The sequence below is a fragment of the Odocoileus virginianus genome, chromosome 6, assembly GCF_023699985.2.
Source record: "Odocoileus virginianus isolate 20LAN1187 ecotype Illinois chromosome 6, Ovbor_1.2, whole genome shotgun sequence".
In the NCBI taxonomy this organism is placed as follows: Eukaryota; Metazoa; Chordata; class Mammalia; order Artiodactyla; family Cervidae; genus Odocoileus; species Odocoileus virginianus.
The window spans coordinates 33,333,639-33,356,586 of NC_069679.1; the positions used below are offsets into that span (position 1 = coordinate 33,333,639).

A 22,948-nucleotide genomic window follows, 5' to 3' on the forward strand; every position below is an offset into this window, starting at 1 on the left:
TCCTCGGACTGTGGTGTTGCCCAAGCAGCCCCTGACCGCTCACATACAGTTAGAGAAATAAAACTATCTTGCTTGGGGCTTCCCTGGTGGCCCAGACGGTAAAGAATCTGCTTCCAGGGTGTACACCTGGGTTCAACCCCTGGGTCAGGAAGAGCCCGTGGAGAAGGGAATGGCACTCATTCCAATAGTCTTGCCTGGAAAATCCCATGGACCAAGGAGCCTGGTGGGCTGCAGTCCATGGGGTCTCAAAGAGTCAGACACGAGTGAGTGACTAACACACAACACAACACAACACATTTATATGATCTTTCACAGAAGTATATATTTTAATAAATGCAAAATATATTTGTTAATAATGAAGAATATAGAACTTCCAATCCTCTACAAACAGGGTTAGCAAATTTCGGGCACAGGCCAAGTCTGGGCTGCTGCTTGTTTGTAAACAAAGTTTTATTGAGACACAGCCGTGCTTCTTCATCTGAGTATTGTCTCTGGCTGCTTCACACTCTAACATCAGAATTGAGGAGCTGTGACAGAGACCATATGGCTGACAGGGACTAAAATATCTATTATCTGGTCCATAACAGAAAAATTATCCTTGCTATAGAGGGAAAGAAAAAGAAGACTTCATTCAGAATAAGTCAAGAAAGAGGGACAAAAAAATAGAAAAACATGAAAAAGAGAATTTAAAATATAAAGTCAAAAATATCACTAAATATACTGGTGGTTAAAATAAACGTGAGTGGGCTAAAGTCCTCCACTAAATATGTTAACATTTGTCAGGTAAGACAATGAGTCAAACCTAGAATTGTTAGGGAATTTGGGGCATTTAAATAAAGAGTGGGAGAATATCAGAGGAGCAACAACAGAAGAGATCTGGTGTGGATAAAATCCTCCCGGGAAAGGGAGGACTTGACTTTCAAGAAATTGTGCAAAATCCCAGGCAGCTGTTAGGAATCTGACTATGAGAATCAGAAATCAATTCAGCTAAGAAGGAAGAGACCAAGAGAAAGCAGCCTTGGGCCAAAGAGCACGTGATGAAACGTCCTCAGAGCCACATGGTTATAGGAGAAGTAGGGGTGACCTCCAGGCTTCCCAGGTGGCGCTGGTGGTAAAGAACCTGACTGCCAATGCAGGAGACATAAGAGACCTGGGTTTGATCCCTGGGTCCAGAAGATCCCCTGGAGAAGAGAATGGCAAACCACTCCCTTGGACATTGGAAATCCAATGGACAGAGGACCCTGGTAGGCTATAGAAGTCCATGGGGTCACAAAGAGTAGGACATGACTATAGCGACTTAGCAAACACAAGTGACCTAAAAGTAGAGTCCACCAAAGAACGCAAGCCAAGTTCAATTGAATGGGTCCAAGTGCTTGTAAATCATCTGACTAGTATATACTGTAGACTCTACCATTCCCTGACATTTAATACAGAACTGTATGCTTCAGTATCTTATGGATACTGAGAAGGATATTAGAGAATTAAAGAGAAGGACCCATGATTCCAATGAAGAGTAAAGGAGAAACTTCCATTCTCTGATTCTGTGAGGAAGCCTTCAGTCTTTGAGCTTTTCTGAGCTTGTTCCATTTTTGTGCTGCCGGAAGGAACATGCCAGCATTCTTGTCACTCACTCCCGTCTGCTATGCCTTCTTTCTGGGGCCGCTTGGCCGGACTTCCTTCTAATGCCAGCACCTGTTATGATGTCATCTCCCCAGCCTCAACCACTTCTACCAGAAAAGATTACACAAACTCCCCAATTATCCACAGAACCAAATAAGAGGATGCTGACATGAGTTGAGCAGCTGCTGAGGAAGGCATAGTGAGGGGGGTGGGGATGCAGAGATGAGACTTCACCCCCTCTCTTATGTCCCTGTTAGACAGAGCAATACTCTTCAAATCCAGTGCCAGGGTGAAATTTTTTCTGGGATGTTAGAGGTTATACTTTGAGGAAATGGTCTTATTATCAGTTCATTCAATATGTCCTAAGTGTCACCTGTATGTAAGCTATTGTGTTTGGCATTGGGGATGGAAACGTGGATAAAAAGTGTCCCCTGTCTTTGACGAATCTACATCTAATGGAGAGAGAAAAAAACTTCAAGGGTAAAATGTATTTTGACTGTAAAATGCTTTATTGCACTACCTTGGTAGCTTCAGTGAGTCTTACTTTGAGGTTATAACCTTAGATTTTATCAAAGGTCAATATTGTAAATGGTTCTGGGGAGAATGATTTTGTATCTTTTCATAAGTAACTTTTTGAAAAAAGTCCATTCCTCTGTTTCTTACATAGAAGTGTCCCTTTTAAGAATTTAGTATCAGAAAAATGTCTTCTGACAAACTGGTATCTTTTAACAGGTGATAACTATATAATGAATCATAATTTAAAAACTCATTTGACTTCGAGAAACTTGTAGTTCAATCAATGTTTAAGCATAGTCTACATTTGGGGCATATTTATTTTTTCTTTTCTGTGGCCTCTATATTAATGGTCTTAGAATAAATGTCTTTTTTAAAATTATGGACCACATAATGTTTTCCTAGAAGCAAACAGAATATAAAATATAACTTTGATTAGAACATTTTGATCCTCCCAGAAGTATAAGTAATTTTTTTTCTAGAATCAGATGGAATCAAATGACAACACAAAGCAGGGGTTGTTATGATAATCTGGGACAGGAAATAGCCTTGGGGTAGATTATTTTGGTTGGGTGGTCTTTCGGAGTCCACTGAAGATCATTCTCAGGGCACAGCTTTTACAGGCCTACACACTGGCCTGGCCAGGTGTCTCTATCTGTTTTGACTGTGTCAGGAAGACAGAGCTTGGTGAAAATCTCCTAGAAGCTTGGATAGTTATTCAAGATAAACATGAAAAATATGTCATTTTATAATCTTGTCTAACCTGGAAGGTTATGCAGGCTAGACCCCATAAGGGGAGGAGGAGGGGAAGGAGGACTTATCAACAAATACCCTGGATATAAATATTCAAACCTAGTTTTCATTGGTCTAAATGCTATTTCTGTGTCTAAAATGATGCCCTGAGGGAAAAAAATCAGGGCAACTAGGGCATGCCTGTGAACACCTGGGACTTTATAAGTGTTCTAGGTCTAACTAAAGGTTCTGTTTCTTTTATTCACCCACCCACCTCCCAACCTAATTCCTGGCTGGTTCCCACTTAACTTAGAAGAAAACCTGCATTTAAAAAGCACCTTCACTTTGGATCTCCTTTACATGATGTAAAATGGCCTCTATTAGGATTTAATTCTTGCACAGCTGGACAAGCAAGGGGCGGGGGGGGGGGGGGGTGATGCAGGTTGCCACAGAAACTGCTGTTGGTGCTAGGATTCTTTATACTTTGCTCCTAAAAATAAGATGTAAAATGTACCGAGGGTGTGATTAGTGCAGAACAGAAGGGAATTTCTAAAAGGAGAGCCAAACTTCCCGCCCCCATGGGAACGGGGGTGTTCTTCATAGCTGGAGGCCAGGACAGAAAACTGGGAACAGATGCCCAACATGGTTCTTCCCTCAAAAGGTGCAGGGAAAGACAAATGGGAAAACAGGCTTTTGAAGAAGAAAACAGTTTTCAATCAAGCATAATTCATATAAATTTCAAGGTTGAGATGTCCTGAGATTACCCGGGAAAGAAATAGAACTGTTCTCTGCAACCTACATGAAAGCCGTAGAAACATGGCTAAGAGACAGGGTGAGACATTGTAGTCTGGTGTCTCGCCCAGAAGAAGATGCTGTCACATGTGACCTTCGTCAAGTGTTCCTCCAGTCAGCTTGGACACATTTAGTGATCTTTACTTCCTTTGGAGACATCTGACAAATGGACTTCTCTCTCTAAATGTTGTTGCACTCTGCCTTTTTGTAACTTCCACCCATTTGCTTTTGTTTACCTTCTGCAGCAACCAAGAAAAGTCAGCTGCCACTTTTTTTTTTGTCTTCATATGATAATTCTTCATTTACCACTAAATGGAGCAGTTAGCCTAATGGTCCACTCACAGCTTAGGTAGGCTGACTAAGCTGACAAATCAGTCCACTTCATAGATCTTGGTGCAAAATGAAATGTTATAACTAGCAACTCATGGTCACATACAGAAAATATGTATGTGTTTCTAAGCACATTCAACAGCTACAATGGGCCAGGCACCAGGCTAAGTGCATGTATCATCTCATTTCATCCAGTTATATGAGGTAAGTAGCTTTATCATCCCTGTTTCATAGAGAAAATCCAGTTCAGTCTGAATGGCAGCAGACTCATGGGTGTGTGCAGAGTAGAGTGGAGGGCACAGACTTCAGAGTCAGTGGGGGTTGAGCTTGAATGCAGTTCCTCCACTTGCTATATTTGTTATATCCTGGAGAAGTTATGTAACCTCTTTAAACTGGGTTGCTCATCTCTGAAAACTAGGATAATAAAATGTCATGAGTTAGTAAATGGAAAGAAAATTATATGCTTAAAATGTCAAGCACACAGTGGGGGCTCAATAAATCCTAGTTTTCCTTTCTTTCCCCTGCAATCCTGGAGGTCTCTACTACCGTGGTACAGAAGGGCTGTCAATCAAAAGTCACCATATGCAATCAAGCCTGGAGAAGCAACCTGTATAGGTATTCAATCGTCAGACTGAGCAAATGAAACATTAAATGACTAAATCCTCTGCAAGCAGAACATCGTGAAATTATATGAGCTGTTAACATATAAGAACTACCTCCCTCAAATAAATGATAGGGGAAATGGAGGGAAAAAATAAATATGTACACACTATCAAAGCAAAGGCTTAAATGGTCTTTACGCTTGGTCCAAAATACCCTGTTGTGACTGCTATTTCTATTCCTTCTGTCTTTCTCAGTCTTCCCTGTGCCTTGTTTGTTGTTTATATCCCTGGAGGGACAGAGAACTGGTACCTGGGCTCAGAGCTCCTTGGTCCTTCTGTCCTCACTTTCTTCCTTCCCGGCTGGACCCCATGGAGAGCCTGTTCAGTGAGACTTAGATTCCTTCTCTCGTGATTACCTCCCTGGACCCCAACTCTAGAGACAGTGTCACAAACTTCCTACTCCCCTCATGGACTCATTTCACTGTTAATAAGAGGATAAGGGAAGCCTGGGATAGAAAGCCCCCCTCCTAACCTTCAAGGGAACCTAATAAATGTAAATTCTCAGGGATGACAATATCAGTTAGGACCTTGTTATTTTTATGTAAGTGTGAAACTTGTCTAAATAAAAAGACATTTAAAATTTGAAATTTACACATCACTCTATTATAGACAGATTGGATTAAATCCTAATTCTGACACCTTGAGTGTAGCCTTGGGTCAATTGCTTCATCTATCTAGGTTTCAATGTCTTCACATGAAAAAAAAAAATGAGTCTAATACTAGCAAAATGTATACAGTGCTTAAATAGTACCTTTAAGCCAGCAACTGTTCTAAGCTTAGGTTAAAAACATGTATATCTAATCCTTGTGATTACTCTAGTATTTAGAGTAAAAGCCAGAGTTGTTGGAATAAAGAGCCCCAATGATGCAGAAGCTTAACAAATAAAGATACTATGATGGTTAGTTTTATGTGTTGATTGGGCTAAGGGATGCTAATTTTATGTGTTGATTGGGCTAAGGGATGCTCAGAAACATTATTTCTAGGTGTGTCTATGAGAGTGTTTCTAGAAGAGATTAACATTTGAATCAATAGGCTGAATAAAGAAAATCTGCCCTCCCCAATATGGGTGGGCATCATCTAATTCTTTGAGGGCAAATTTTCTCTCCTTTTCTTGAGCTGGAATGTTTGTCTTCTGCCCTCCCACACAGAAGCCCAGAATTCTCAGTTCTTGTACTTACTCCAGTGTGTTCCCTCATCACCTCTCATCTTCCAGCCCCTATTCTAAGGCCTTCACATTTGGACAGAATTACTGCAAACTGGTTCTCTGCTTTGCAAACAGTGAAACCGAGCATTCTACAGGACCCTCCTGGGTACAAAAGCCCTGCTATGTCCCCCATTTCTTGCTAATAGAAAAAGACTTTACTTTTGGAACTTACTAATAATTAATGATGGAATTTTGTAAAGAAATGAAAAGCTAATTCACCTATAAATAATGACGTTAGTACAGAAAACAATTACACGCTAGTGCATTTTCTGTATGCCTTCTCTGGTCCTTCAGTGCCAAGTCTTTTATACTATGCATATATATAGTCTTAATTCTTTGGGGGCATCATTGTCATGTAGGATCACCTTGAACTATCCATCTTTATGGAGAAAAGTCTGAAAGCCATTCACATGATACTACAGCCTTCCTCCTCAGAGTCTTGCTAAATATCTAATAGGCAACAAATTGTTAAAAAGGCAATAAGGAAAAAAAAAAAAAGAAAGATAAAAAGGCTTTAATCTCCTAGGTCTTCCCTGAGTTCCAAAGAACAGACACAACAAGTACTTACTAATTAGGGAAGTGAGGGAATGCAAGCAAAAATAAGAACAATCAAGCAAGAAAAGCAATGATAGTTTAAACAATTTCAGCCATAAAGCAGAATCACAGGAAGGATATCTATAACAACCTGAAACACATCTTTGAGTTGTTCTGCAGAAATTAAGACCTCTACCCAGGTGGTTGATAGTGAGTACATACTGACCACGAGCATGTAGACTTCAGACTGCTTGGGACCATAGGATGATGATTAAGATTCCTAAAAATACATCAGTTACCTCACCACCAACCAACCAGAAGAAAGTCTGTAAGTTTATCATGCATGCTACAACCCTCACTCCTAACGTTGCCTTTAAAAGTCTTGCCCTGAAAGTAGCAGGGGATTTTGCATCTTTGGAGCATAAGCTTCCCATTCTCCTTGCTTGGCACCTGTGATAGATGCTGCCTTTCCTTCACCACATCCTGGTGTCAGTAGACTGGCTTTGCTGTATGGCAGGTAAGTGGACCCAAGCTTGGTTCAGTAACAACAGCATTTGTCAGTCTCCATAATTGTGTGAGCCAATCCCCACAGGAAATTTCCTTTAACACATCTCTATCTCTATGTATTTATGTAAATATCTTTCTATCTGTCTATCTATCTATCTATATGTCCTACTGGCTCTGTTTCTCTAGAGAACCTTGACTAATACAGACACTGATTTCTCTTACAACACTGCAATGAGAGTAGAATGGTTGTTCTGCTCTGCAGAGTCACCCATGAACCCAGGTGAGCAGGATGGCCCATCCTCAACCTTAAATTTCACCATCACCATTCATCACCTGTAATCACTATTTTCAAACAAGATGAAAGGGAATAAAGAGTATAAGTCCAGATTAAGGAATTTCTTTTTAACCCAGTGAAGCCAGGGTAGTGCACATTTCTTCTGCTCTCATTCAAATGGTTAACACTTAGTGACATAACTGCATTGAGTTATTTCTAAGGGAGGTTGAAAATATAATCTTTAGTTGATTGACCATGTGCCCCAAAAGGAGAGAATGGATGTAGGAAAATAATCAGGACTCTCCACAATAAAACCTTATATGATAGTCATTATCTCCATTTTACAGATAAAAAGTCTGAGGCACAGAGAAGTTAAGTAATGTGTTAAATGAAACAAAGTTAACAATGGTGGGGCCGTGATTTGAATGCCAGGCAGTATGGCTCCAAAGGGTATGCTCTTACCTAAAATACTCATCTGCCTTCTCAGAGTCTGCTGTACATTGTTGTCATTTACTTTTTTTTTCCCACTGTACTACATAAACTCCTTGAGGAAAAGATTCCATTTATCTTTAAACTTCCTACACTGTAGCTTTGCATATTTTAAAGGGTATGTCAGCTAGTTTTTAGTTGCAAGCCACAGTTGCAAACTCTGTTTAAGCAGAAAAGAAATGTAGCAAGTGATTTTGGTAGCACAAAGCCCCTTCCAAAGGACCAGATAATCAGCTTTGAGTTACATAGCTAAGAATGAAACAGGAGGGATGTGGGCAGGACACAACCTTTAAAAGAATGACATAGCTGTTGAGGATACCACATAAACTTCCCATAGACCTTGAGCCTTGTTATATGCTCATTGTGATACATCCAGTTCAGTTCAGTTGCTCAGTTGTGTCCAACTCTTTGTGACCCCATGAATCACAGCACACCAGGCCTCCCTGTCCATCACCAACTCCCAGAGTTTAATCAAACTCATGTCCATCGAGTCAGTGATGCCATCCAGCCATCTCATCCTCTGTCGTCCCCTTCTCCTCATGCCCCCAACCCCTCTCAGCATTAGGGTCTTTTCCAATGAGTCAACTCTTCACATGAGGTGGCCAAAATATTGGAGTTTCAGCTTCAGCATCAGTCCTTCCAATGAACACCCAGGACTGATCTCCTTTAGGATGGACTGGTTGGATCTCCTTGCAGTCCAAGGGACTCTCAAGAGTCTTCTCCAATGCCACAGTTCAAAAGCATCAATTCTTTGGCACTCAGCTTTCTTTATGGTCCAACTCTCACATCCATACATGACCACTGGAGAAACCGTAGCATTGACTAGACGGACCTTTGTTGGCAAAGTAATGTCTCTGCTTTTTTTTTTTTTTCCACTTATTTTTATTAGTTGGAGGCTAATTACTTTACAACATTGCAGTGGTTTTTGTCATACATTGAAATGAATTAGCCATGGATTTACATGTATTCCCCATCCCGATCTCCCCTCCCACCTCCCTCTCTGCCCGATCCCTCTGGGTCTTCCCAGTGCACCAGGCCTGAGCACTTGTCTCATGCATCCAACCTGGGCTGGTGATCTGTTTCACCCTAGATATACATGTTTCGATGTTGTTCTCTTGAAACATCCCACCCTCGCCTTCTCCCACAGAGTCCACAAGTCTGTTCTATACATCTGAGTCTCTTTTTCTTTCTTTGCATATAGGGTTATCGTTACCATCTTTCTAAATTCCATATATATGTGTTAGTATACTGTAATGGTCTTTATCTTTCTGGCTTACTTCGCTCTGTATAATGGGCTCCAGTTTCATCCATCTCATTAGAACTGATTCAAATGAATTCTTTTTAATGGCTGAGTAATATTCCATGGTGTATATGTACCACAGCTTCCTCATCCATTCGTCTGCTGATGGGCATCTAGGTTGCTTCCATGTCCTGGCTATTATAAACAGTGCTGTGATGAACATTGGGGTGCACGTGTCTCTTTCGGATCTGGTTTCCTCAGTGTGTATGCCTAGAAGTGGTATTGCTGGGTCATATGGCAGATCTATTTCCAGCTTTTTAAGGAATCTCCACACTGTTTTCCATAGTGGCTGTACTAATTTGCATTCCCACCAACAGTGTAAGAGGGTTCCCTTTTCTCCACACCCTCTCCAGCATTTATTGCTTGTAGACTTTTGGATAGCAGCCATCCTGACTGGCGTGTCTCTGCTTTTTAATATGCTGTCTAGGTTGTTCATAACTTCCCTTCCAAGGAGTAAGCGTCTTTTAATTTCATGGCTGCAGTCACCATCTGCAGCAATTTGGAACCCCCCAAAAATAAAGTCTGACACTGTTTCCCCATCTATTTCCCAAGAAGTGATGGGACCGGATGCCATGATCTTAGTTTTCTGAATGTTGAGCTTTAACCCAGCTTTTTCACTCTCCTCTTTCACTTTCATCAAGAGGCTTTTTAGTTCCTCTTCACTTTCTGCCATAAGGGTGCTGTCACCTGCATATCTGATGTTACTGATATTTCTCCCGGCAATTTTGATTCCAGCTTGTGCTTCTTCCAGCCCAGCATTTCTCATGATGTACTCTGCATATAAGTTAAATAAGCAGGGTGACAATATACAGCCTTGACATATTCCTTTTCCAATTTGGAACCAGTCTGTTGTTTCGTGTCCAGTTCTAACTGTTGCTTCCTGACCTGCATACAGGTTTCTCAAGAGATAATATGACACATTAGCATAGGCTGAATGACATATTCACAGGCACCATGACAGTTCTGAGGCTGACCATAAGAAGCTAAAAAGTGGATATTTTCCTCAGATTCCTGGAAATCTCTTCCCCTTTCCCTGAAATAGTTGGAATAATCCTCCCACTCACTAGCCTATGAAATTACTCAGCCCATAAAAACTGCTGCTGCTGCTAAGTTGCTTCAGTTGTATCCGACTCTGTGCGACCCCACAGACGGCAGTCCACCAGGCTCCGCCATCCCTGGGATTCTCCAGGCAAGAACACTGGAGTGGGGTGCCATTGCCTTCTCCCCATAAAAAACTAACCACCCCTTATTTCAGGGCTGCTCTTGCTCTCTGATGTGTGGACTGCATAACCTATATTTGTATCTCTCTCAATAAATCTACTTCTAACCTATCACTTCGCCTCTCACTGAATTCCTTCTGTGCTGAGACATGGGAAAGCTGATCTTCATTAAGTCCTAAGACCAGATGTGTGATCTCAGTTAAAAGGCAGTGAGTCTCAGCCCATGGGTTCCAAGGCCCATCTGAGGTGTGCACTCTCGGGGGTGTGTGTGTGTGTGTGTGCTCAGTTGCCAGTCGTGTCCCGCTCTGTGACCCGTGGACTATAGCCCCCCAGGTGCCTCTGTCCATGGTGTTTCCTGGGCAGGAGTACTGGAGTGGGTTCCCGTTCCCTACTCCAGGGTTCTGCCCACCCCAGGGCTTGCACCTGTGTCTCCCCCAGCTCCCGCACTGGCAGGCAAGCTTTTACCACTGTGCCTCCTGGAAAGCCCCTGTGGTCTCAGGGTGTTGTTGTTCAGCAATTCAGCCATGTCTAACTTTGCAACCCCATGGACTGCAGCATGCCAGGCTTCCCTGTCCTTCGCTATCTCCCTGAGTTTGCTCAAACTCATGTCCATGTCCATATGAGTCAATGATGTCATCCAACCATCTCATCCTCTGTCACCCCCTTCTCCTCTTGCCCTCAATCTTTCCCAGCATCGGGGTCTTTTCCAGTAAGTCAGCTCTTTGCATCAGGTGGCCAAAGTATTGCCACCTTGGCATCAGGTGGCCAAGTTGTGGTCTCAGCAGCAACATGTAATCCTAACACAGGATGGTCCTGTGGAGTCACCAGGTGGAGGCAAGACCACAGACCTTGGACAACAAGCTGTAGCTTGCAGCTGAACCTCATGGTTCAGGACTGCCACTGGAAGTCCATGTCTTTGCAATTTACTTTCCCTGGAATGAATCTATGTAACACTAGCTCAGGTGTTCACCAGTTTCTGAACTGAGGTGTTGCAAGAATGGGTCTGGTTGGCATGGCCTCTATCATATGCTGGTGCCTGGTTACATGGGAGGTGGAAAAGTTTCTGGCTTCTGTCATGAAAAGGACAGGACTCAAAAGATGAAGAATTTCCCAACATAGGAAGGATGATCCAGGAATAGGGTATCCCAAAATATATCAACTGTCTAACCCACGGGGGCTTGAATAAAGTGTCTCTTTCCTTCTAAATTTCTTAAATCCTTTCTTGCCTGAGAAGTAGAGTGCCTGAAACACTGAGATGATTTTCATGAGGCCTCTTAAGAAGAAATGTTTAGAATTCAAAGAAACCTCTGAACTGTTTAAATCTAGAGTTTTCAGACATTGATTTAGTAGGTCTCCTAGTCCATTTAGCTGCTATAGGAAGTAATGAGCAACTTAAATGATGCCAGCGTGTTTAGATGGACTTCATTCTCTTCTATGTCTGCCTCACCTCACCATTTTTTTAAAGCACTTATGTTTTTCTTCTTGTTTTATTTTAAAGGCCTAGTGATCACTATCTACTGATAGTAAAGTTTCACTTTTTTTTAAATTGGAAGATAATCACTTTACAGTGCTGTGTGTTTTTCTGCCACACAATGAAGTGAATCAGCTATATGTATACACATATCCCCTCTCCCCTCCCCCTCCAATCCCACCTGTTTAGGTCATCAGAGAGCACCAGCTGAGCTTCCCATGTTTCCCACCAGCTATCTATTTTACACATGGTAGTGTATATAATGCATGCATACTAAGTCACTTCAGTTGTGTCTGACTCTGCGACCCTATGGACTATAGCCTGCCAGGCTCCTCTGTCCACAGGATTCTCCAGGTGTATATATGTCAATCCTAATCTCACAATTTGTCCCACCCTTCCCTTCTCCCCCTGTGTCCACATGTCTAGTCTCCACATCTGTGTCTTTGCCCTGGAGATAGGTTCATCTGTACCATTTTTCTAGATTATTTTACTAATTCACAAATTCATCTAGAAGAGAAAATATGAATGAATGAAATAATATTGAATTGGAAATATATACATATATTAATATATACATTATTTGAAAACATTGTGATGCAAATAGCAATTACTGTTATTATAAACAATAGTATATTATCAAAGTATAATAAAATGCTATTTATTAACCAAATGCACTCTAATATAATCTATTATATTGATCAGAAATTTGGAGATACAACAGACTTCTAGAAATCTGACTGCCTTAGTTTGGGTTCCCTAATAGCAAATGATGAATCAAATGCAGATGATTTGGGAGGTGAAAAGACAAAGCACTGATAAAAGGGTAAAGAAATGCAACAAAGAAAGAGAAGTAGCCAATAAAAGGTGCTGTCCAGTCAGCGCTCCATATAAATGGTGCTGTCCTTTCCTCTGTGGCTCCATCTTCCTTCTCCTAGTAGTGTCTTTCTCTCCTCTTCTGTTCTCTTCCTTTCTTCTTCTCTTTTCTCTTTCTTGTATTTCCCTCTGCCTTAGTTCCTCCCTCTTTCAATCTTTCTACCTCTCTGAGGGTTGGGATATTCCCCTAGTCTGTTTCTTTAATTTTTGCAGTTAATTTCAATCCTGGTAAACATCTGGGAAAACTCCTAGTTTAGCGCCAGTTGTTTAATCTGTGTTATATTCTCTTTATTGAGTAAAGCTGTTGAGATTGTTCCATGGCTTTAGAAAAACAAATAGATTCGAATTTTGGGGCTTCTCTTCTCATCTTGGGTTGCTAGATATAGCAGATAAACATACAGAACATGCTGTTAAATTTAAATATCAGATAAACAGCAAATAAGTTTTTAGTATAAGTATATATCCCATCTAATATCTGGGACATACTTGTGCTGAAAGTATCCACTGCTTATCTGAAATGCAAATGTAACTGGACAGTCTGTATTTTATTTGGTGACCTAGTCTTAACTCACTTCAAAATTTGCTCTTGCTTTTATTCCATGACTGACCTAGCAGCAATAATTGCAGTTCAATTTTCATTTCCAGCTCTTAAGGCCAAGGAGATATAGGCATGATTTCATCATTTATGGTGACAACACAATTATTACAAGAAATATTTCATTTGAGAAAGTTTCCCTCTGTCTTTGTCTTTTGAAACTGAAGCATTTCCAGGATTACATGGAATAATAAAATTAAGAGTACAATTATTATGTTGTTAAGTGGTAGACAGAAATTAAAAAGCTGTTACTCAAGGCAATTCTCATCTACTGCATGTGGCCTTTGTGATTACCTGGAAATTTGTTAATGTGAATATTTTGACGTGCATTCAGGGAGTTCTGTATAGTGTCTGTTACAATAAAGAGAATTGATATGTCTTATACACTGGCATACAGCAACGATACATCTATATTTTTCCATTTTATCTTGATATCTTTATCACCTTTTGGGCCTAGTTTTAGAAACTTAGTTGTTGAGGGTACTGGAATTCTCCAGTTCTCCCTTGCTAACCATCCTGTCCTCTGGCCTTGTCCCTCTTATGGGTGATTCTAGACAAGGATTTATACAAAGAAAAAAAATAATGAACAAACAACAAGGCAATACTATCTCATTATCTGAACCAATGTCCCCACTGTCAACCTCTGGGACATTAAATTGACTAGCTTCTCTATCTGATACGCATCTCATCATGATTATTTTATGAATTTGTCAGACTCTTAAAAATGTGTCCTATCTGATCATACAGTGTGGAGACATTAGAAACCATATAGGGCACAGCAACAAAATTGACTGCAGTGCAAATGGTAGGACCTGTGTGTGTGGAGAAGATATCTTGAGGGGAGAGGAGTATTTTTTTCAGGGAGAAGATTTTTTGACATTGTTTAGAATGGTCGATGAATGGTGAACGATGATAACAAAAAGTAGACTGATTTTTATTCAGTTTTATGACTGTTTAAAAAATGTCTACAGAAAGCACAACTTCCTATTTCATGTGTCCAGGTGGTGTGTTCCCATCTCTCTGTTCTTAGAAGGACCGTGATGCACACACTGGGCAAAACTCTGAGGTAAAGTAACAAGAGTATTTGAGAACAGTGCTGTGCAAGGAAGGCATGGGCTATGTACTGAAACTGATTTGTGACAAGATAAGTACAGAAATTGAGCCAAGCCTTAGATTTTTTTTTTAAGAGCAACTTAATTTTGCTGATATCCAGTATCATTTTCTAGTAATTCATTTTCATTGTACTTCACCAAAAAGTTGGTCTGTGACAGTGGGGAAATTTAAAAAAAATCATCATTCACCACAGATACTTTGAGAAACACTAGTTTATAAGTCTCCTGTTGAATTACAGGATACACTTGAAAGTCTTGATTAAATAAGATGGTGAATGAATTGAATCTGAAAACATACCAAATGGCTCAGCTTGAGAAAGGAATGAACTAGAAGCTGCCAAAGCTGATTATACTAGAATATAACATGTTGTGGTAGGGCACTTTTAAACATCAGATTCTATCCTGGAACAAACTTGATATGGTTCTCCAAGTGTAAAGCTTGTTGACATGGAGAAGATCAAGATGCATTTAGATAGCTGCTTTCATTATTGTTGTTGTTCAGTCGTTAGGTTGTGCCTGACTCTTTGTTGTTCAGTTGTTAAGTTGTGCCTGAGTCCATGGACTGCAGCATGTCAGGATTCCCTGTCCTCCACTATCTCCCAGAGTTTGCTCAAACCCATGTCCACTGAGTCGGAGACGCCATCCAAGCTTCTCATCTCATTATTTCCTTACCTGAAGGTAACAGACTAGAAGCAGATCACCCCTTGGGAACAGTGCTCACCTTATATTCTTTTTACGGCGCATAATATAATTAATTGGAAAGCTGTCAGGAATAAAATTAGTAATATATGGATGGCTCTGTGCAGAAAAGAGTAGGAGGGACTCAGGGATCAATCCCAGAGCAGTGGTAACTGGGGTGACTAAGGCAGTGCATAATTGAATGCATTTTTGACTGAATTAGAAGATGAATGAAAGCGTCAATCTCTAAGTGGCAGGGATTTCTTTCTGCCCCAGTTTTAGTTCTGATTCTCTCTCACTTCTTCTGTTGTCGAAATCTTAAAATGGTTTGGCATTTCCTTTTCAAAAATGCCACCAGTCATGATTCAAGTAGCAGCATGACTCCAAAATGCTAACTTTCTCTATGTTAGAACACAGAGTAGAAAGAAAAAATATTTATCTCAGGGGATTTTAAACCTGCGACTTTTATAATTTCAAATGTAGACATTATGAGATATAATTATTAGTTATCTTCATTATTCATCCATTCACTTCATACTTTATGGTATATTAGGAAATAATCTTTTGGCAAATGAATGGACTAGATGGATAGAAAGTAGATTGGTATATATTTAATTCTGAGGAATGCAAGATGTTCTTGCCTGTGGGAAAGGGGGGATTCCCCCCTCTTCTTGAATCTATTACACTTGAAAACATCCATTGTTTCACCTGAGAAATCCATTGTTCTGGACATTCCAGCAGTCAATGGGCTAAAAAATATAGGTATTTTGGGGTCCAAATGCTTTATGCTTACAAAGTTTCTTATGAACACAGGCATGTTTTACTGGCTTTTTGAAAAAGACAAATCAGAGGTATTTCTTACATAATCATAGGTACTGTAGAAAACATTTTGAACTGATAATCCATTATCCAACATTCTGCCTTAGTCAAATTGCTACTGTGTCATAAAGCAGACTGCAATATTTTAAATAAAAGTCATATTAAGAAAATATCTTTTTATTAGGTAGCTATCTCATGACTTTGTTCAACATCCAGTTCCAGTGTATAATCAATCTTGCCTCCATGAAATTCTTTCCATGTCTAACTTAAATTTTTCCAGTAATTATTGAATCACTATTTAGCTTCTTTCAAGAATTACTTTTGTAAAACATGGCTGTAGGACAGCATGTGGGACCCACATTCACAACCATTTGATAGTTTTTTGATTGAACTTGAAATTTGGACTTTTCTTACCCATTTGTATGATGCAGGAGGCAAAGCAGGACTTTCTTGATGGGGGCAAAGCAGAACCTGAGGGAAGAGACAGAAGGAAATAAAGATGGTGGAGGTGGCTGTGCTTCCTGGAGCTTAGTCCCCATGGAAGGTTTTACAACTCCAAGGTTTCCTATCCATACTCCCATACTCGCCTGGAGCTAATCACTTCTGCCTATCTATCATGTATTATTTCCAGAGGGAATATTGCTCTAAACAATAAATTCCAAAATTTATTAAAAGAAAGACCCAGCAAAAATGGCAAGTGGGTGAATGTAGAACTTATTAATTACTCCTGGTGAGGTGAACTGTGGGTGAGCTTAATAAAGTCTTTCAACACTAAATTTCAAATGGCTGATAGACTTCCACAGGTTCTGTGAACACAAATGCACTTAATATTTTCATTGATCATAACTTATGGAACTCAACTTTAAAAAGTATGCAGCATAATCTACTGAACATAAAATACAGGATCCTTTCTTCCTATTAACTAAGTCAGAGCTCTTTTATGCACATAACCTTAATAAAGTATTCTAATTTTGTAGCATTAAATGGTACCATAAGCTATTATACAATTTTCCTTCTCTCCCAAAAAGACATTGAATGTTAAGTATAATATATCAATAGAAGTATAATATAGCAATAATATATCAATATTATTGATAGTTGTCACCAGCTAACTGTTGGTTTGAGGCTCTACAAAACAATTTATGTGAGATTTCTCTCCTTACATTTCATGGAAAAAAATTATAGTTTCAAACATTAGTATAGTAGAAAGTTTGATTTTTGGCTTTTGTGACCAGGGAGACTGGAATTCCTAAATACGTGTGTGTGTTTGCTCAGTTGTGTCCAACTCTTTGCAACCCCATGAACTGTATGTAGCCCACCAGGCTCCTCTGTCCATGGGACAGAGGATTTCCCAGGCAAGAATACTGAAGTGGGTTACCATTTCCTTCTCCAGGGGATCTTCCCGACCCATGGATCGAACTCCTGCATTGGCAGGTGGATTCTTTACCACTAAGCCACCTGAGAAGTAGAATTCCTAAATAACTGTACTCAATTTTGACATGTAAAATCTTACTTAATCTTCATTTTATGTTATTACTTTTTTGTTACTTCTATTTTTGTTCTTGAAAATTCAACCTTTGAGTCCCCTGTGTACTTGGATTAAAACAATATGTAAATATTATATTTTACTAAAGATACAATATCTTAAATGGTATCTCACTAAAGGATGATTACCATACTTATCTTTCTTTTGATTAATTTAACTGCTATCTGTCAGTATTGGTATTTTGTAATACTTAAGTATAGAGATATCATTTTATTACATTTGCTATATTTATAGAAAATGGTGCCATTTGTATTAGAAACTTCTGAAAATTTTAATGAAATACATTTATAAAATACAAAATAAATTTCACTTCTCTATGAAAATTCCAAACAGAAAGAAGTATCAATGAAAACTAAGTTTAATCTGGATAAATTTCCTTTGTCATTTAAGAAAAATAATGAAAAATGATGTCTGAAAATTTTAATGAAATGCATTTATAAAATACAAAATAAATTTCACTTCTCTATGAAAATTCCAAACAGAAAGAAGTATCAATGAAAACTAAGTTTACTCGGGATAAATTTCCTTCATCATTTAAGAAAAATATGTCATTTAAGAAAAATAAGTCCATGCATTTATCACATTTGAAGTCTGGTGCTTTTTTCCATAATGAGAAAGAAATAGTACTTATTTTTCTTGGCTAAACAAGTCTGCATACAGTACTCCTTTAAAAAAAAAAATACCAGAAAGGCTGGCTTCACGGGCATGCCAAGCTTCTGGGTGGTCAGCTTATAGTTACCTGTATGTATTCCCTAGTTTCAAAGGCATTTGACCTCAGCAGTCCCCTCTCAGTGGAAATATGGCAAAGTGAAGACTTCTTATAGCCATGGAGGGAAAATGTGCATCTCTCCTGGGATGAAAACCTCCATGCATCCAGCGCACGAGACAGAGGGCTGGGAGGCCCAGAGTCACTGCTGCCTTGATCCAGCCAGTCTCCCTCAGAAGGAGCTTCACCAAAGGCAGCTCAACAGTAGGGGCAGATCCTATGGCAAAAGCAGTTTTGTTCCATTCTCTGCTGGAGCTAGTTCCTTCTTATTCTTCGCTGTTTTTTACCAAGTTAACATATGCTACACCAGTGGCCACGTGGGCTGGTGGTGGCAGAGGAGTAGGCTGAGACGGGAGAAGATGAGTGAAGTGATGATGAAGGATTACACGTCCACTCTGTCTAGGAAAGGTGTCTCTAGGGCTCTACTCAAAAAGCAGGGATAGGCTCTGCATTTCCTATTAAACTGCTGATGCGAGATCAGAGACAGAACTCTGTGCTGCCCCAGAACTGAGTGCCAAGAGATGGTATCTTCTTGATCTCAGAATCCAAATTCCAGATTAAGAAAAATTACCACATCCTTGAATCAATTTACATGACTCAATTTACATGTTTGCAAATTGAAAGTTCCGGGTGGCTCAGAGACCTCCTTTGAGTAAGTTTTTTTATTGTTTTTCTTAAATATATTGAAAACATACAAAGACAATATAACTTTAAGTTTAGGTCATTGGTGGAATTCATGTATGCTGGGAAAATTAAAGGGTAGAGACTTAATTAGTTACAGTCATTTGAATACAAAGAGCCCGAAATGAGTATCGAGGACTTTAAGGCATCTTACCTATTCACCTTACGCTAATGTTTCAATTTGAATTGGTCTGGTTCCTGAATTTTAATAGGCACCATTTTCAGCTGTTTCATTGATTGTCTCTCATTTGTTTTCCAGAAGCCATGTTTTCTTCAAAAGCACCTCATAAATCACTTTTTCCCATTCTCCTTTCAAGCAGGGTATGATCTTTTCTACTGATAGATATTGTGGTACCATTTGTTCTGAATCCAAATTATATAAAATAGGCTGTGAGCCACTGCTCGAATTTCTATTTTTATATCTGCCCCTGCTTTTTGTAAAAGATACCTCCTTTGAACACAGCTCAGATTTCTGTTCAGTTAGAGTCATGCAACATCTTAAGCTTAATCTTTTTGTTGTTGTTGGAAGTATTTTTAGTTTATCTAATTTTCATAATCCTTGCATTTCATCAGAATGAACCAGAAGTTCTGCAGAATCACATTACTTAACAAAGAAGTAGCTAACAAACCCTTAAAATGTTATTTTACTTCTTATGAATGATAATTATCTTTAATGTTGATTGTCATCATAGGCTGATGCTACAAGAGGAAGCCCACTGATGCACTGGCAGACTGTTGCGCTTCATAAAGATGAGCAGTTTGAGTTTGGGAGTTTGGGTTTTAATTTATGCAGGGAGTCGCTAATGTGCCAACATCCATTCTATAGACCTGGCCTGACTGTAAGAACTGCCCTTCCCTCCTGTGTGGTATCAGGATGGACTCTTGCCATGGATGGTGGCTGCTTGGCCCGTGCTACCTGTTACCTCCTTTTCCTCCTCTTTCTACACCCCAGCTGCAGCTCCCTGAAGGCCCAGACCAACTGTGTCTTGAGGCCCATACTAGTCACATGGGAGCCTACAAAGCATTTAAATAGATGGACAAAATACTCTTCTCAATTTGCCAGAACCCCAGGGATCCAATCCTGGTTTCTAAGCCCTTTGCTAGGGGGAGAAGGAGAACCCAGACTATGACTTGAATTTTGAGATGGAACTTGCAATAGATGTTCACAAACCAACAATATAACCAGTGGTGCTTCTGGTGTCCAGGACTATGAGCATATTATTACAATTTACCTGCGTGATTCCTATGACAACTGGAGAGATCCGACAATGGAAAACAGAAAACTGCTCCATTTTCATAGGAGACTTCTATCATGAATAAATTTTCTAATCACACTGAGGATTACCAAAAACTGTCAGTGTAAGGGAAGGGAGTTAGAGAAGGCGAGGTTCGTGGAAAAAAAAAAAAACCAAGAAAACAAGATTCGCACTTTACAGGAACAGATCACCTTTAATGAGGTGAAAAGGGGCAGCGGTCAGATTAGTGAGCTGATGCACTTAGTCAAGAAGAGAGTAGGTATATATAGAAAACATATATATGTGGAGATGCATCATTTTGAAGGGGGTCTGTTTTTCCTCATGATTATTTTTGATTAGTTCAGTTCAGTTCAGTTCAGTTCAGTCGCTCAGTCGTGTCCGACTCTTCAAGACCCCATGAATCGCATCACCGGAGACTGGGATTGGCTGGGAGCTGAAAGTAATCAATCTTAATGTCCATTCCTTTCTTTGGGGGAGAAAGTTCTTTATTCTGTATAGAATGGTGGGGAGGACCTGGAGGGGAGTTTTAACTCCAGGCTATTTTGAGCCGTGTAGCTTTCCTTCAGTCAATGTATTACAGATCCAGTTGCTCCTAAGCTCAGTTTATATTTCCCAGCCTATTTCCTATGTCTAAATGGTATTTTCCCTACAGAAAGAAAAATTATAACCCAATTATAAGATTTTCCCTGATAGTTTTAAGGTGTTTCCTTCAGTTTCTGTCACCTATATTTCAAGATGGAAAAAGCTACTAGTAACTTTCCAGCCTGTTTGAAAGACATAAGAGTAGCAGACAGATCACTCAGATAACACACAACATACTTCAAAAGCAATATAAAGGCTGCAAATGGTTTTACACCTACTCCCTTCAAAAATATGAACAAGAACTTCTATGAAACAGAAATGTCATTCAAAGGAAGTCAAGAGAAAGTAATACACTTTAGATATATACTACGTTCATGAAAGAATATTAAGCTCTGGTAATACCCTTAAAAAATTCTGGATTAGGATGGAAGAATCTTTTACTAATGAGATAATCTGATTTTTGGGAGATGTGATTTTGAGTAGAATATTGTTTGCATTATATTTTGTAGAGAAGATATTTTACATTTTGAAAGATTCATTCTATTGGATCTTATTGGTAGAAAAGAAGAAGTAGCAGGTTTTATAGTTTTACTAAATAAGTGAATGAAAAGCTTATCATACTCCCAAATATAATGTACTTAAATCTCACATTAGACCACACCAAGCAGAACAAACAAGTTACAGATCTTCGATTTTAATTTCAGCTTCATACCACACTGGGTACCGTTCCCTACAAGCATGGTGTTAACATATTTTATGTGATGTATTAATCAATGACACCCTGATGTGTCGGGCAGTCAGTTACACCCAGCAGGTTCCTATAGCCTAGCAGATGGCCCACTATTCAAACACATTGCAACACCTGTTCTTTAGGGGACTTCTCACCCAGGCTTTCTCCTTAAACTCAAAAAAAACTTTTTTCAACACTTGTAGAAGTCATTCCATTATCTTTTATTACACAAAAAGATAGTTTATATTTCAGATCTCTGTTGGTTTGGGGAGGCAGAGCTGGAAGAGAATGTTCTTGAGCCCCCAGTAGAGAGGTTTTCATTTGTTTCTGATTCTGAAAGCTTCAGAGAGTTGTGTTGTGGCTTATAAGCCGGTGAAACCATGGGGTGGGTCTGCAGGAGCTACCCTCTGCTCACTGCACCATCTGCTCTGCAACTGGGACAATACCAGGGGTGGGTTAGACAATTAACTTACCCTGCCAAAGGCCACCTTTAACCTAAAAAGCAACTACTAAATTGCCCCAGATGGTGGATTAATGCCAGTCCATGGCCTATTTAAGATGATATGGGCAGCAAAATCTTGAGATAAAGTGTTTAATTGACTTTTGGGGGGGAAAAACACAACTTTTAAGGGACTAGTCATTAAACGTCTTACTTTAGAGTTTCATTTTTAATCTACAATTATTTGAAGATACAACTGTACATATTTAGATAAAGTATTCCCAGTGGCATAGATAAAAGAGCCAGCTATAGAACCTTAAATTATTTTGATCATGAGGAGTACTAGGAAGATCACTGGAGGTTGTGGCAAAAATCAGGCATAAAAATCTCTTGGAGGAAAAAGTAATCCCTTGGATGGTTCTCTAAAATTTGGACTCTATAACTGACTCTGTTTACCAAAAGTATAATCGTAGGCAGTAACTATTTCATTGTTGTAGCAAATCAGTATTTTTACATGCTCAACTGCAACTCATAATTCAGATGTTACTGGTAGTTTGAATTAGGGCAAAATGGTAACCTATACTTTAAAATAGAATGCAACCAAGACATAGTAAAACTAAATCTCAAAGTTCATCATTAAAAGGCAAATCAATAAAAACAGAATTAGGCCATGAGGCAGAGGGATATCTAATTGTAAAATGAACCAAAGCAGGTCATTAAATTGACAAATAGCATGACTATCTGAATCTCAAAACCAGAGCCCATTTGACAACAATCGCTACACAGGAAAGCTCTTGACGAGGCATATACAATAGAGGACAAAGGGCAAAGATGAAGCTTCCAGAACTGGGGACAAATTAAAATCTTAGTAACATTATTATCTGCATACTTCTTCACAGAATAGTCTACTGCTGTTTACAGCTGCTTGAGCTCATTTAGTCAAATATATTCTCTAGAAAATGTTCTAAACCCTTGTAGTGGATCGTAGGAGTGGTCTGAGAAGGGCAATAGTGTTGAAGAGCAGCAGTTTGTAGCTGTAGCTTTGACTTTCTAGAACCAAATGGGTCATGAGAGAGAATGAACAGAAGGAAGACTGCAAATATATGGGGTTCTGGGGAACCAGTGTTAAGTCAGGTGTATCCAGTCAGTGATCTGGTGGGGGCGAGGCTTAAAGTCAAGTCAATAGAGATGAAAGGGAAAGAAAAAGAGCCTAGAATGGTTTC

At 39.5% G+C, this 22,948-nt stretch overlaps 1 long non-coding RNA gene across 1 annotated transcript in view; it reads right to left on the reverse strand.

The window, feature by feature from the left end:
- The window catches only part of LOC139035498 (uncharacterized), a 36,930-nt gene that overhangs the window by 9,160 nt on the left and 4,822 nt on the right, over window positions 1–22,948 (reverse strand). The window contains exon 2 of the long non-coding RNA XR_011488081.1: window positions 16,140–16,196. This is a non-coding gene — a long non-coding RNA (uncharacterized lncRNA). The remainder of the gene's footprint in view (window positions 1–16,139; window positions 16,197–22,948) is intronic.